The 13,181-nt window shown below is 42.8% G+C and overlaps 2 protein-coding genes across 2 annotated transcripts in view; both read right to left on the reverse strand.

Moving 5' to 3' along the window:
- Positions 1–1,066, reverse strand: part of ROR1 (receptor tyrosine kinase like orphan receptor 1) — a 475,328-nt gene extending 474,262 nt beyond the window's left edge. Inside the window, exon 1 of the mRNA XM_038537282.1 lies at positions 942–1,066. The gene's annotated coding sequence lies outside the window, so the exon portion shown is untranslated. The remainder of the gene's footprint in view (positions 1–941) is intronic.
- PGM1 (phosphoglucomutase 1) overlaps positions 1–13,181 on the reverse strand; it is a 133,225-nt gene that overhangs the window by 37,996 nt on the left and 82,048 nt on the right. Inside the window, exons 12-14 of the transcript XR_005359669.1 lie at positions 11,068–11,184; positions 2,252–4,178; positions 942–1,474 (exon numbers count right to left, since the gene is read on the reverse strand). The gene's annotated coding sequence lies outside the window, so the exon portion shown is untranslated. The remainder of the gene's footprint in view (positions 1–941; positions 1,475–2,251; positions 4,179–11,067; positions 11,185–13,181) is intronic.

A 13,181-nucleotide genomic window follows, 5' to 3' on the forward strand; every position in this document is an offset into this window, starting at 1 on the left:
CCTCCTGGCAGAAGCACTGACATTCCACGTGAATTTCAACGTCCTCTGGGATTGTGTAAACATGTGTGCTCACGTATTTATTTTAATCCACTGTGGAACAAACTTGGACTAAATGGAGAATGTTAGCACTGGAATAGTCCCTGATGAGGAATTGTTCCTGTCCAATCTTTCCAGCCCAGAAGCTGAGGCCCAGAGAGGGAAGTGGCTTATTAAAGTGATTTGTCTCATGAGCCAGCCACAATTTTGGTTGCTGCAGTGTGGCCTGCCTTGTGTCTAATGGTTTTTCTAACTTTCTGATTTGATCAGGTGCTCCATTCAGGGACCTTACCCTCTACTTTTTTTTTTTTTTAACTTTTATATTGCCACCTCCATGCCTTGTTTAGATGTCTGTGCCCTGCCTAGAATGCCTCCTTCTCTATTTTTTCCAAAGATTATCCTTCAGGGTGCTTTCCTTCCAGGAAGTCTTCCTTGACTACCTTGGCATGAAGTGATCTTTCTCTTCCACTGGCAGTGGCTCTTGGATACTTATTACATGCCAAGAACCATGTTTAGCAATTTTTAAAAGATTTTATTTATTTATTCACGAGAGACACAGGCAGAGGGAGAAGCAGGCTTCCTGCTAGAGGCCCGATGCTAAACTCAATCCCAGGACCCCGGGATCATGACCTAAGCCAAAGGCAGATGCTCAACCACTGAACCACCCAGGCACCCCCCCCTCATGCTTAGCAATTTATAACTTTTATTACACTTAATCCTTACAGTGGCCCTGTGAAATATAGATCATTGTTATTGGCAGTTACAGAAAACGAAACTGAGGCACCATCAAGATAATAAAAACAAATCATGTACCAGAAGCTGGACTAAACATCTTTCACAGATTGCCTGAATCATCCACATAACAACCCCATTAAGTCAGCACTCTTATTATAATTTCTACTTACCTGATAAGAAAACTAAGGCTCAGAGATAAACTTGTCCAAGTTCCCATAGAGATGAGCTGGTTCCAGGATCAAGCCCCGTATACTGTCTCTATAGGCCCATTGACTTCCCAGTGAGGTGAGTGAGGACTTAGGAAGGGCCAGCCTCCAGCACAGCAGAGCCAGGGTGCCTGCTGAAAGCTCACACTTCATCCCCTGTGCTAGTCAGTCTTCTGCAGCCCCGACTGTGCACCCGAGGCATCTGGCTCTGTCCATTGTTATTAAATCACATGTCTGTTCCCATGTTTTACTCTAGCTGGATTGCAAATGCCTTCTGGATAGAGAAAATGCCTTGGAGATCTCAATGTCCCTCAGAGCCCCAACAAACTGCTACCAACACATAGGTGCTTATGCACTACTAGATAATTGATGAATGAGACTACTCAGCAATGGAAACAAATCTTGCATCTTCTGAGTATGGAGAAGTTGGTGGAAGGCAGCAACCCAAAGCTACACTGTAGAAGCAGTAGTTGCAGATCCCATTTACTTTTCATATCCTATAAAATAGATACCAGAACAAAAATAGCCAACTTATTGTTACGTGCTCAATTAAAAAAAATCTTGATATTCATATTTCCTTTGAAGGTGTGTCGCCTTTTTTGATTCCACCCGGTCCCTGGAACACCACCAAGTAGTGACTCTCTAAATATTGTTAATCAGCTAGTACATAAGGACAGATTACATTTTAACACTGAGGAATATATTTTTGTGAAGTTTTTGGTCCCCTGGACTCTTATTATTATAACCTAAATCCCACTGATTTTACACGGGACCTGATTTCTTTATGTGAATTTCCTCCCTCACTAACATAAAAACCTACTCCCTAGAACAGACTGTAAAGTTTTGAAACAGCTTTCTATAAAAGAAAAAATATATATATATATAATTATAAGTAATATAATTTTATATATATATATAAAAGAAAAAATATATATATATTATTGCCAGACTTTTATTTTTCCAGCTCCTACAATGAAGAGGTTAGATGCTTCCCGTAGGAGTCTGTCTCAGGACCAGTTTTAATCCATCGTGTTGTTGCCCCCTACTGGTGACAGTTGGACGGTGACTTGCTCTGTAAGCAAGTTAGGACTGGGAGCTTCTTGTCTTGAAAACATCCCCATGCCTTTGCAGCTAAAAACATTTTGCTTTCTACAGCAAATCTGCCAACCAGAGGAAACATGTTTCTCTCACTAAACAAAAAGCTTACCCCATTCTTAGAGCCCTCCATCACTAGCTGTACAATAACTCCTACTTTCAGTTTATCATGATCATACCCCACATTCTCATTGCATGGAGCTCCTTCTGAGGAATTCTTTTTTGTTCATCTTTGTTTCCTCTGAGCCTAGCACAGCACCTGAAACATAGAAAGTACTCAGTAAAAGTTTGTTATGTACATGTATGCATAAATTAATGAAAGCACGAAAGGATGGGAGGGAAGAAGGAGGGAGGTAGGAGGGAAGGAGGGAGGGAGAGAGGGAGAGAGGGAGAGAAGCAGGAAGGAAAGGCATTGTCTAAGCCTCTCAGCTCCTGGTGAGCTACAGAGAGTCATGTTTGGTTTACAGAATAATTTAGTCATCAGCAAGTGCTTCAGAATTTTCATCAGCAGATTCTACAATTAGGGTAAAATTCTTGTTTTTTCCTTCCTCCCTTTTTCCTGTGGCTGAGCAGGATGAAAAGCTTGGTGCTCTTTAGGTTGTCGTTATTAGACTTTCAGGTTCACAGGCTGTGCTTTCCACTTTTTTCCTTGAGGTTTTCAGTAATTGTACAGCAGCTCAGGTATTTTCTCTGTTCCAGAAGGAAGACTAAAGGAGACTAACCCTGAAGAGCTGTGGTGGATATTTGTAGGTCGGATTGTCCAGCATCAGTCCTCTATTAGGGAACTGTGCACTGGAGCAGCCTGCAAGGTGCAGTGCCCTGCTTCTTCCTGGTCCCCTGGCAGCCACTCCTAGAATTTAGCCCGAGAGCAGCCAACTGATTACTCTTGCCCTTGATTGGACTCCTGAAGGGATGGTGAAAAGTGAATGGTCATTAAAATTCCTTTGTAGTAGCAGCTATTGTGGGGAGCAGAGGGGTATCTTTGGCTGGAGTGGACATGAGGGGACAGTGAAAGAGCCACATCTCTTGAGAAACATTTGGAGTTGGGGTTCTGGCTTCTTGACCCTCTGGAGCTGTTTTGCTTCTAGCCTCTATTCCATGGTCCCCTAGACTTTCTGGGAATTCTGTGAGCCCACATAGTCTGCCAACCAATTTGTCTTTTGACTCTACGAAGTGAGAGTCAGTTTCTGTTATTTGTACCTGCAAAAAGTTTAATACAATCGTAATCAAAGGGAAAAGAGAAATCAAAAGAGAGAGAAAAAGAGAGATAGGAAAGAAGGATGGGAGGAGGGAAGTCTTCTGATCCACAAATGAGGGTCTAGCTCAATGCACAGAAGCACTCAATTGGTTGAATGCAAGGCAAATCCTTTTATAAAAAATTAATGTCTAGACGATGCTTGTTTGGTAGTCTCCTAACTTGATCCCCATCACAGCTCTAGGGGTTCTTTAAGGACAAGGTCAGCTCAAGTCAGTTTTTCTCTAATCCTTGTTACTCAAAGTGTGTGGTCCACGGACCAACAGGAACGACTTGGGAACTTGCAGAAATGCCGAATCTGCCCCTCCCCAGACCTACTGAATCAGAATCTGCACTGAGGCAAGGTCGCCAATGATTATATGCACAATACAATTTGAAAAGCATGGATCCTATTATGATTAAGTTATTTACCCTGTCAAATCTCAGATTTCTCATCTATATATTGAGAATAACAATAATAAGATTTAACCCATGTATAGATTAGAAGCATATGAAATTGTCGACATTTAACCATTTTGACCTAAAGAAATGACAATTCCATATGGTTCAATCTAATGCCCGTTCTTAGTATTAAATACAATTATCCATAGAAAGTGCTTGCCACAGTGCTGGACACAAGGTAAGATTAGTAAATATGTCCCCAGTCCAAGTTCTGGCAGATTTTTTTCAATTCACGTTTCACACACTCAGGACATCGGAGATAAACCACAATTCTTGGACAGAAGGAGAAAAGGTGAGGGGCACCTGGGGGGTGCAGTCGATTAAGCGTCTGACTCTTGATCTCAGCTCAGGTCTTGATCTCAGGGTCGTGAGTTTAAGTCCCGCACTGAGCTCCACCCTGCATGTGGAACCTACTTTTAAAAAAATGTAAGAAGGAGATAAGGTGATGAGTTAATTGACATAGGGAGAAAGCAAACGATTATTTTAATTCAACATTATTTCTCATGCACCTGCTCTGTGCCAGCCACTCTGCCGGCTGCTCAGCACACTGAGGGGAGCCCAACAGCCAGGGTCCCTGAGAAAGATATCAGCCACATATTCAGCTTTAGTACATGCAATAGTGGAAAGTCATTTACATACATTCTCTCATTTCATTCTCTCAGAACCACGAGGAGGGAATTAGCTCCATGTATAAATAAGAACTAAGACTGAGTTTAACAAGGGTCCAAAGCCATCTATGAACTCATAGGTGATAAAACTACATTTAGAATCCAGACACGATTAGCTAACCATTGAGCTCAACTGCCACAGTATGTCCCCATGGTGGGCTTTTTGCCTCTCCAGTTTCAACTGCTTTTGTAATTTTCCAGTCTTTTCTTCATCTCTATCACAGTGGAGTCTCAAGACTCCCAAAGTTGTCTTACAGTTGTATCCAAAAGCCTGGGGCACCTGGGTACCCTGCCATTTCATGCTGCCCTCATAGGTTACCTCTTCAGCCATCACTGTGGCCTTTCTTTTCTTTTCTTTTTTTCTTTTCTTTTCTTTCCTTTTCATTTCTTTTTTCTTTTCTTTTCTTTTTTTTAAGGTTTTATTTATTCATTAGAGACATAGGCAGAGGGAGAAGTAGGCTCCCTGCGGGAGCCTGATCCCACTGATCCTGGGATGGAGTGACATGAGCCAAAGGCAGACGTTCAACCACTGAGCCACCCAGGTGTCCCCACTGTGGCCTTTCTAAAACAGATGTGGTCATGGATTCATTCATTTGGTAGAAAAATACTGACTGTCCACTGTGGCCAGGCACTGTGCTGCAGCTGGCAATACTGGGAGGTAGCAGATGCTGCTGGTACCTGCTTATATTCCCTCAGGTCTTCCCATTTTGGGGTGAGCTGATCCAACAGACACCCATGCCTTAGGGTCTTTATTTATTTATTTTTTTAAAGAGAGGGAAACAGCTCTGCCTACGCACAGGGCAGGTCAGAGAAGTACCAGAATTAACACCCCTTGGGGCAGCCCTCTCACCATGATTTATGGGAGATGGCATATAAATACTTCAGCTCTAGCTCCTTGAGCAGGATAAGTCTAAGCCAGGTAATCTACATGGGCTCCCAGCATCCCTCAGCAGGGTCAGGCTCTAGTTTCCTCACAATGGAAAGGTGATTGAGAATGCATTCTTCATTTGCTGCCTTTCCTTTCCTGTCTGGCCTCCCCACCCCTCTCCCAGTGCTGGGATCACCTCCTAAATAAACTCTCCACATTTTCCTGGTGTTGGAGTTGGCCTCTGGGAAAACGCCAATCAAGACAAACTATGCAAAGCTCATGTCCTCACCCTTGGAAGCACACTAATGCAGCAATCATTGCTATGTTTTCAAATCACTATTCTCTGATTACTTATTCACCAGTTGTTAAGTGGGGCTTGCAATTTCCTATGGATAAATATTATGAACAAATATGGACTTCCTGTGAAGAAATACAATTTAACAGAAACAAATTAATTACTAGGCCTGAAGCAAAATCAATATTTGGGAAAATCTGTCAAAATGTTCCCCCTTTCAGAATTTCTGATTCTCTCTTCAGTTTTCTTTGCTGCCTTTCTGAAGTGGACTTCTTAAGGAGGCCCTTTAAAGGATTTTTAAATTTAATGATAAAATAAGTTGTAAGTTCCCAGTAAATAACACTAAGCATTGGAAGATTTTCACAACCTCGTCAGATTCTGACTGATGGTGAATTTCACAAAACCCCAATTGTGATTGGCAGGGGATAGCAAGGAGCATTTTTAGTTCCCAATGATAAATGTCATCTCCCTTAGTAGAAGCAAGAACAGCTTATATCTTGTGTAGATCGACATCCTGACTGGCCACTGCCTGGCCTGCTCCTTGATTCAACACCATTTGCCTGCATGTTGCTCTGCCTTCCCTTTGGTGTCCTTAGATCTGCAGTAAGAGACCCTGGTTGGCAGGAGGTTTGGGATCCAGGGCCAGATGCCACGGTGAGTCCTTCACGTCAGTCAGACTTAGGACATAGCTTCAGCATCTGCCTTTCTCTCCACCCAACCCCTACCCCTTCCCCAGGCCCTCAGTGGGAGCTATACTGCTGTCAACACAACCTGGCAAGAGCCACAATGATGGCATGGACCCCAGGACATGAGCGTAGAGATTCAGAGCAAGCATACACATGGGAGCTCTGGCCCGAGTGTGGGTCTTGAGAACCTGCTAGGCAGCTTCCTGACTTTTTTTTCTTGACAACTGAGAGAAATGGGTGAAACATCGACTCCAATTTGACCTGACAACTATGGAGTGCTCACTATGCCCTTAGCACTGTATTGAAACCCCATGCAAGAGGAAAGATGCTAAAGATGCATAAGATGTGTCCTATGCAGTTAAGGAATTAATAGGCTTCTTATCAGGGAAATGATTTATACACATTTAACAATTAATTAAGAGCCTGAATCTGAGTCAGATGTAGTACAGACCGTTCGTCCAGTGTTTTTAGAGAGAAAGGCGCAGAGGGGAGAGGAGAGGAATTAACCTGGATTAAGCATCTACTGGCTGCTATATAACTTACATTCAGCTCCTTATTTAATCTTCCAACTACCTCATGAGGTAGATATTATCATTATTACTATTCTTTTTATTATTATTTCTAATTCACAGAAATGAGGAAGTCAGAGACCCAGAAGGAACAATTTACTCACATAGTTATGGAGGAAGCAGAGCTGGGATTTGAGCCCAGTCTGCTTAATTCTGAGTCTTGTGTTCTTTAATATTACATCCAATCCAAAGTTACACTGAGCTCATTTGGATTAATGTAGTGAGTGGAGACTTCAAGGACGATGAGGGACTTGAACTGGATGTGAGAGCTGGGTAGGATTTGGATGGGCAGAGAGGAGAAGGGAAGTCTGTCTGAATGTGGGACATAATATGAAAGGCAACGTGTCATGGGATGCCAGCACCTAGAAGGGGGCCTGGTACATGGAGGACTGTAGGATGGATGGATGGACAGATAATTGAGTAAGTGGATGGATGGATGGAAAGCTGAGTGGATAGGTAGGTGGGTAGGTGGATAAGTGGATGAACGGGTGGGTAGGTGGATGGATAAAGGAAAGGACAAGTAAGTGAAGATAGATGCCACTGCATGTATAGCATGATAGCCACTTACAAACCATGAATATAAAAATGGAAGTGGGAGTGATTTTTAATAAGTGTATCAATATCTCAACTCAAAAATCAATGTTGTAACTCAAATAGTCTGTGGACATATTTCCTAGAGGGTTTCACCTGCCATTAGAGTTAAGATGGTGCCGTAGTTAAGATTAAAGACTGATTTGAATTTGTATTTCACAATTTCCTGGCTGTGGGACTTTGGGCAATTTTCTTAACCTCTCTGGGCCTTAGTTTCTTCATCCGTGTAATGAGGATAATACCTTACAGCAGTCTCCAGAGGAGTAAACGAACCAGTGCTTATATAGCTCTTAACATAGTGCCTGGCATTTAATGAATGCTAAGTTAACTTTAAAAATAAATAAATACTGCAAGGCAAATTATTAATATGGGAACTTTTTGTGGCCAACAGCCTACCTTATAAGCAAAACCTATCATTCGTTAAAAAACATTTTCAGGGAGACAGAAGTAGTCTAGATTAAAGTATACTAATTAAAGCTTCTAAATAAACACATGACAGGCCAGAAAACAAAATTTCAAACCACTCAGCTTCTAAAATCCAAAACACAGCTCAGCAGCACAGGGACTTCATACTCAGAGACTTCAAAGGCACAGCCATTTTGAAACTTGAAGGCACCCATTGCTTACTTTCATGGCAAATCTGTGGCTTAAGAGTGGGAAAGAATCCATCTCTCTACACAGCCCAGAGGCTGTTGAAGCTAGTGGAAGCCCCAGTGTGGAGTCACAACAGAATTACCCAAAGCACAGGATGCAGCCATGGACAGCCATTGGCTTGTACAGCTTGAAGCTTGTAAAACTTGGGGGGCCTTCTTCAAGAAAAACAAGAAGAAACTGCGTTACTATTGCACATTTTACAAAGCACATGACCCTGTAAGCACATGGTGAGGGTCCTTCCTAAGGTTTCGCAGGGAGTCAGTGCAGGTGAGGGAGTCTGAAGCTTAAATTCCATTAGCCTTGTGGTGCCTTGCCTCTGGCCATAGGTGTGCGGTGCCTCTAAGCGGGGCTGTATTTGCCCTCAGCAAACATTACGTAGTTTGGATAAAGACCTCCAGAACCTCAGAACTGAAATACACCTCAGAAAGGAGCTATCTATCCCATTAATTATACATACAAGGTGACAAAAGTAAAGTGTTTTGGTCAAGGACATATTTCCTGTCCAAGGACAGACTAGAATAATTAGAGTCTAATGATCAAATGGGTTCCATAAGAGAGACTGCTCCTTGGAAAATTAAGAATGCTGATCTATTCTTTTGTAAATGGATATTTTCAGGGATCCCTGGGTGGCTCAGTGGTTTAGCGCCTGCCTTCCGCCCAGGGCATGATCCTGGAGTCCCGATCTAGTCCCACATCAGGCTCCCTGCATGGAGCCTGCTTCTCCCTCTGCCTGTGTCTCTGCCTCTCTCTCTCTCTCTCTCTCTCTCTCTCATGCATAAATAAATAAATTTTTTTAAATGGATATTTTCCACACAAGTTTTACAAAAGGAAAAGCATAAAAATATATAAATCTACAGGCTATGTGGGCAGTTGAGAATAGCTTTTAATATTTTTCAAGACTGTGGTGGGGAACGTTTCTTAAGTTCTTTTGAAATTGTCTACCGCAATCGAACCATTCATGTGCTCAAGAACTATGAAGCACCACCTTAGTTTGGGAACCCCTGAAAGAGAGCCCAGGACAAGGATCTGAGGAGGTGAGAAAGAGAGCAGGAGGCAGTGAGGGAAGTGGGAGGAAGACAGAGAAGGATGAACCACGAATAGAGGGTGTGAGCTAGTTTCTGCTCTGGGCTGCTGTTGTCCACTTCTGCTGGCAACTCCGTGAGGAATTGTGAAGACTACATCTCAGGATAGTCCCACTAGAGGATGCAAGGCCTTTTTTTTTTTTTTTTTTTTTAAAGTAATATCTACACTAAACATGGGACTTGAATTTACAATCCCAGGATCAAGAGTTGCATGCTGTACGGACTGAGTCATTCAGGCACCCCAGAAGATCAAAGTACTTTTATTTATTTATTTGTTTCTGTGTTTGTTTATTTTTAAAAGATTTTATTTATTTATTCATGACAGAGAGAGAGAGAGAGAGGCAGAGACATAGGCAGAGGGAGAAACAGGCTCCATGCAGGGAGCCCAGCACGGGACTCAATCCCGGGTCTCCAGGATCAGGCCCTGGGCTGAAGGCCGTGCTAAACTGCTAGGCCACCGGGGCTGCCCTCAAAGGCCTTTTATTCATCAATTCCCACTCCCTGTGTTGAGGTTTGCCGCCAAAACATGACCTTCCTAGGTCTTCTGGGCTCTGCTGGTGACTTTTTCTTTCTTTTCTTGTCTCTTCCTTTTTCTTTTCCCTTCCTCTACTTTCCTTTGCTTCCCTTCCCTTTCCTTTCCAGTTCTTTGAAAAGCCTTAAATAAAAAAAAGCTTGATAATCAGCTTGCCACCACAGAACTGTCCGCCATAGCTGCAGCTGAAATCAGAAGCAAGCTAAGGAGATGTGACATCGGGCACTAGAATTGTTTCTACAGAGACCAACTATGTGCCAGGAGCCAATATCCGTCTAACCCAATATTTATTTTTAACCGGGCTGATCTACCCTCATGCTCCAAAGAGGCAAGAACATACCATACTTCTCAAAGCCATAAGTCAGTCATTTAATAAATGTCTGTCTCATGCCCACCATGGCCCCAGTATTGTTTTAGGAACCGGATATAGAGTAGTGAACAAGACAGATCTTGTCTCTTTCTCATGAAGTTTATACCCTGATGAGGGGAAGGCAATAAAGATAGAAATGAATAAACAAAAACACAGTAAAATCTTTGCTAGTAACATGCTAACCATGCTGACAATTATAATATTGTAATGGGATAGTGACTAGCTACTTCAGAAGGATTAACCATGGAAAGCTGCCCTGAGGTGGCAGCATTTGCCTCAAGAGAATACTGGCAGGGGGTCTAGGAATGGAGGGGATTCTGGAAAGATGAAACAGCTAGTGCAAAGAGTCAGTCCAAAAAGGAAGTTAGATGTGTGAGGAATCAAGAGAGGCCAGAGTGGAGGGTTGAAGGGGCAGATGGGGAGATCATGTGGGCTTTGCTGGCTACGGCTAGAAGTTTGGAGTTTATTCTAAGTATGTTGTGAAGCCTTTAGAGGATTTTAAACAGGGGAGTGATGTGTGGTGACTTTGTTTTTAAGAATTCACTTTGGCTGCTATTTGAAGACCCAGGCAGAGGCAGAAGAAGCAGCAGTACCATTAAATAAAAGCCACTGCTACAATCTGGGTCAGGGGTCTGGGGCCTTGGGCTGTGGTGGTACTCATGGAGAAGAGAGAAATGGAGAGTTTAGGATGTGTTTCTGAGGCCAAGCTGATAGCACTCTTAGATGCACTGGATAGAAAGAACCGAAGGATGATTTTTGGCTTGGGCATAGGATGCCTGGGGGTTATTTATTGAGATGGGAAAAAAAACCAAGTGTACTAGTTTGGGTTCTCCAGAAAAAGAGAACCAACAGGAGATACATACAGATTGAGAGGCAGAAAGAAAGATAAATGATAGACAGATAGATAGAAATAGATATAGATATACATGTATAAATATATCTAAAGAGAGATATAAAGCAATTTACTATAAGGAATTGGCTCACATGGTTATGGAGGCTGGGAAGTCCAACATCTCCCATTGGCAAGCTGGAGATCCAGGAGAGCTAACGGTGTAGTTCTAGTTTGAGTCCAAGTCCAAAGGTAAGAAGATACTGATGTCCCTATTGGAAGACAAGCAGAAAGAAAGAATTCTCTCTCTCTTTTTCCCCCAGAATAAATACTTTTGTATACTAAGGGAAAATAAGCCACATATTTTGAGGATGACTCCACTGAGAAAATAACACTAAATTTTAAAAAGGGGATTTCCATAACCAATGAACTATTTCAAATTTTTTGTTTAATTTTTTTGTTACTTAATGTACTTAACGTATGAAGAGCTAGTGTTGTTTCTTGCATCAGATTAATGTCTTAGATGATCTGTTCAAGGAAGGTCACTTAGTCCAACCTGATAAAGCTGATATCTTTCTCATCCTGATGGAAACACTGACAGCCACATTGAGGCTGTGTTTCTGGATCTGACCATGACAGTTTGGGCAGGAACAGCAAGACCAGAGCTCCAGCTACATTCTCACAGAAGAGCCCAGTACACCTGCGGGTGATAGCATCTTGCTTTCAAGGGTACAAAAGTGCAAAGCAAGAGAATACTTTTTATCCAGACTTTTATTCTACTCAGACCTTCAGCAGACTGGATGAGGCCCACCCACATGGGACAAGGCGATCTGCTTTATTCAGTCTACTGATTAAAATGCTTGTCTCCTCCAGAAACATCCTTATAGACACATCCAGACATAATGTCTGACCAAATATCTGGGCACCCAGGGGCCTACTTAAGTTGACACATAAAATTCAGCATCTTACCAGGGAAGAAATAATAATGTCACGATAGTACAAGGGAATCAAGATTTCAGTTTGAACCACATTAATTTGAAAATGACTCAAGTAAATGACAAATGGACAGTGAGGTATAGAAGCTTGCAGTTCTGGGGAGAGGCTTAGGCAGGAGATATAAATTTGAGATTTATTGGTTTATGAACAGTTGGAAGCCAAGGAACCGGATGATGCCACCTAGTTAGAGAAGAGGAAGGGGCAGTCCCACATATTCTAACTCTGTTACTTCCCACCGCTGTCACAAAGCAGGGAACAGAGATGGCTGCTTCCACTTCACAGATATAACTCAAGGATCTTGAGCTGGAGAGAATATTCTGGATTATACAAGAGAGCATTAAATGCAATTCCAAGTGCCTTTATAAGACAGAGAAAGAAGGATATTTGGCACAAAGGAGAAGGCAGTGTGACCACAGAGGCAGAGATTGGAGTGATGTGGCCACAAGCCTCCAAAAGATGGGAGAGGCAACGAGGTTTTCCTCTGGACGGAGTGCAGCCCCACTGACCCCTTGATTTCAGACTTCTGCCCTCCTAGACAATGAGAGAATAAATTTCTGTTGTTTTAAAGCACAGATATTTTTAAGTAGCAGGGCTCTGGGGCAGATTGGTTTCTGTTGTGGCCATTTGTTGCAGCAGCCCCTGGAAATAATACATGGTATGACTCACTGCCCAGGGCTGGGCCAATGGCGTGCCACAGCTCAGCACACACCCGCTCTGATGGCTCACTGTCGTTCTCATCCTCTGCTATGCCTTGTCTCCATCACGTAGCCCCTGCATGCTCACAATGAAGGGGCAATCCCCTCGTTAAATATGGCATTCTTCCTTCATGTCGTGTTTGTGTTCAGTTGTGGGGCTAGAGCTGTTTGGACAAGGGAGAAACTGATCTTTCTTTTTAATTTAGTTTTCTAAATGAACAACACTTGTGTTGACATCATTAAAAAATTGGGTGGCTGAACAAGGCCTGTCTACTTAAGTGAGCTTCTTGGTCCTGATCTTAGCGTGGCTATACTCTAATGTAGAGCAGGGCTCCCAAGATGCTAGTGCCTTCAGATAACCTGGGATCCAGTGGGTCTGGGGCATGCCCTAAGAGTCTGCATTTCTTTCCTTCTTTTTTTTTTTTAAGATTTTATTTGTCTGAGAGAGACAGAGAGAGCAAGCACAGAGGGAGAGGGAGAAACAGACTCCTTGCTGAGCAGAGAGCTTGATCCAGGGCTGGATCCCAGGACCCTGAGATCATGACCTGAGCTGAAGGTAGACACTTAACCACTTAACC

The sequence above is a fragment of the Canis lupus genome, chromosome 5 (assembly GCF_011100685.1).
Source record: "Canis lupus familiaris isolate Mischka breed German Shepherd chromosome 5, alternate assembly UU_Cfam_GSD_1.0, whole genome shotgun sequence".
NCBI classification, from domain to species: domain Eukaryota; kingdom Metazoa; phylum Chordata; class Mammalia; order Carnivora; family Canidae; genus Canis; species Canis lupus.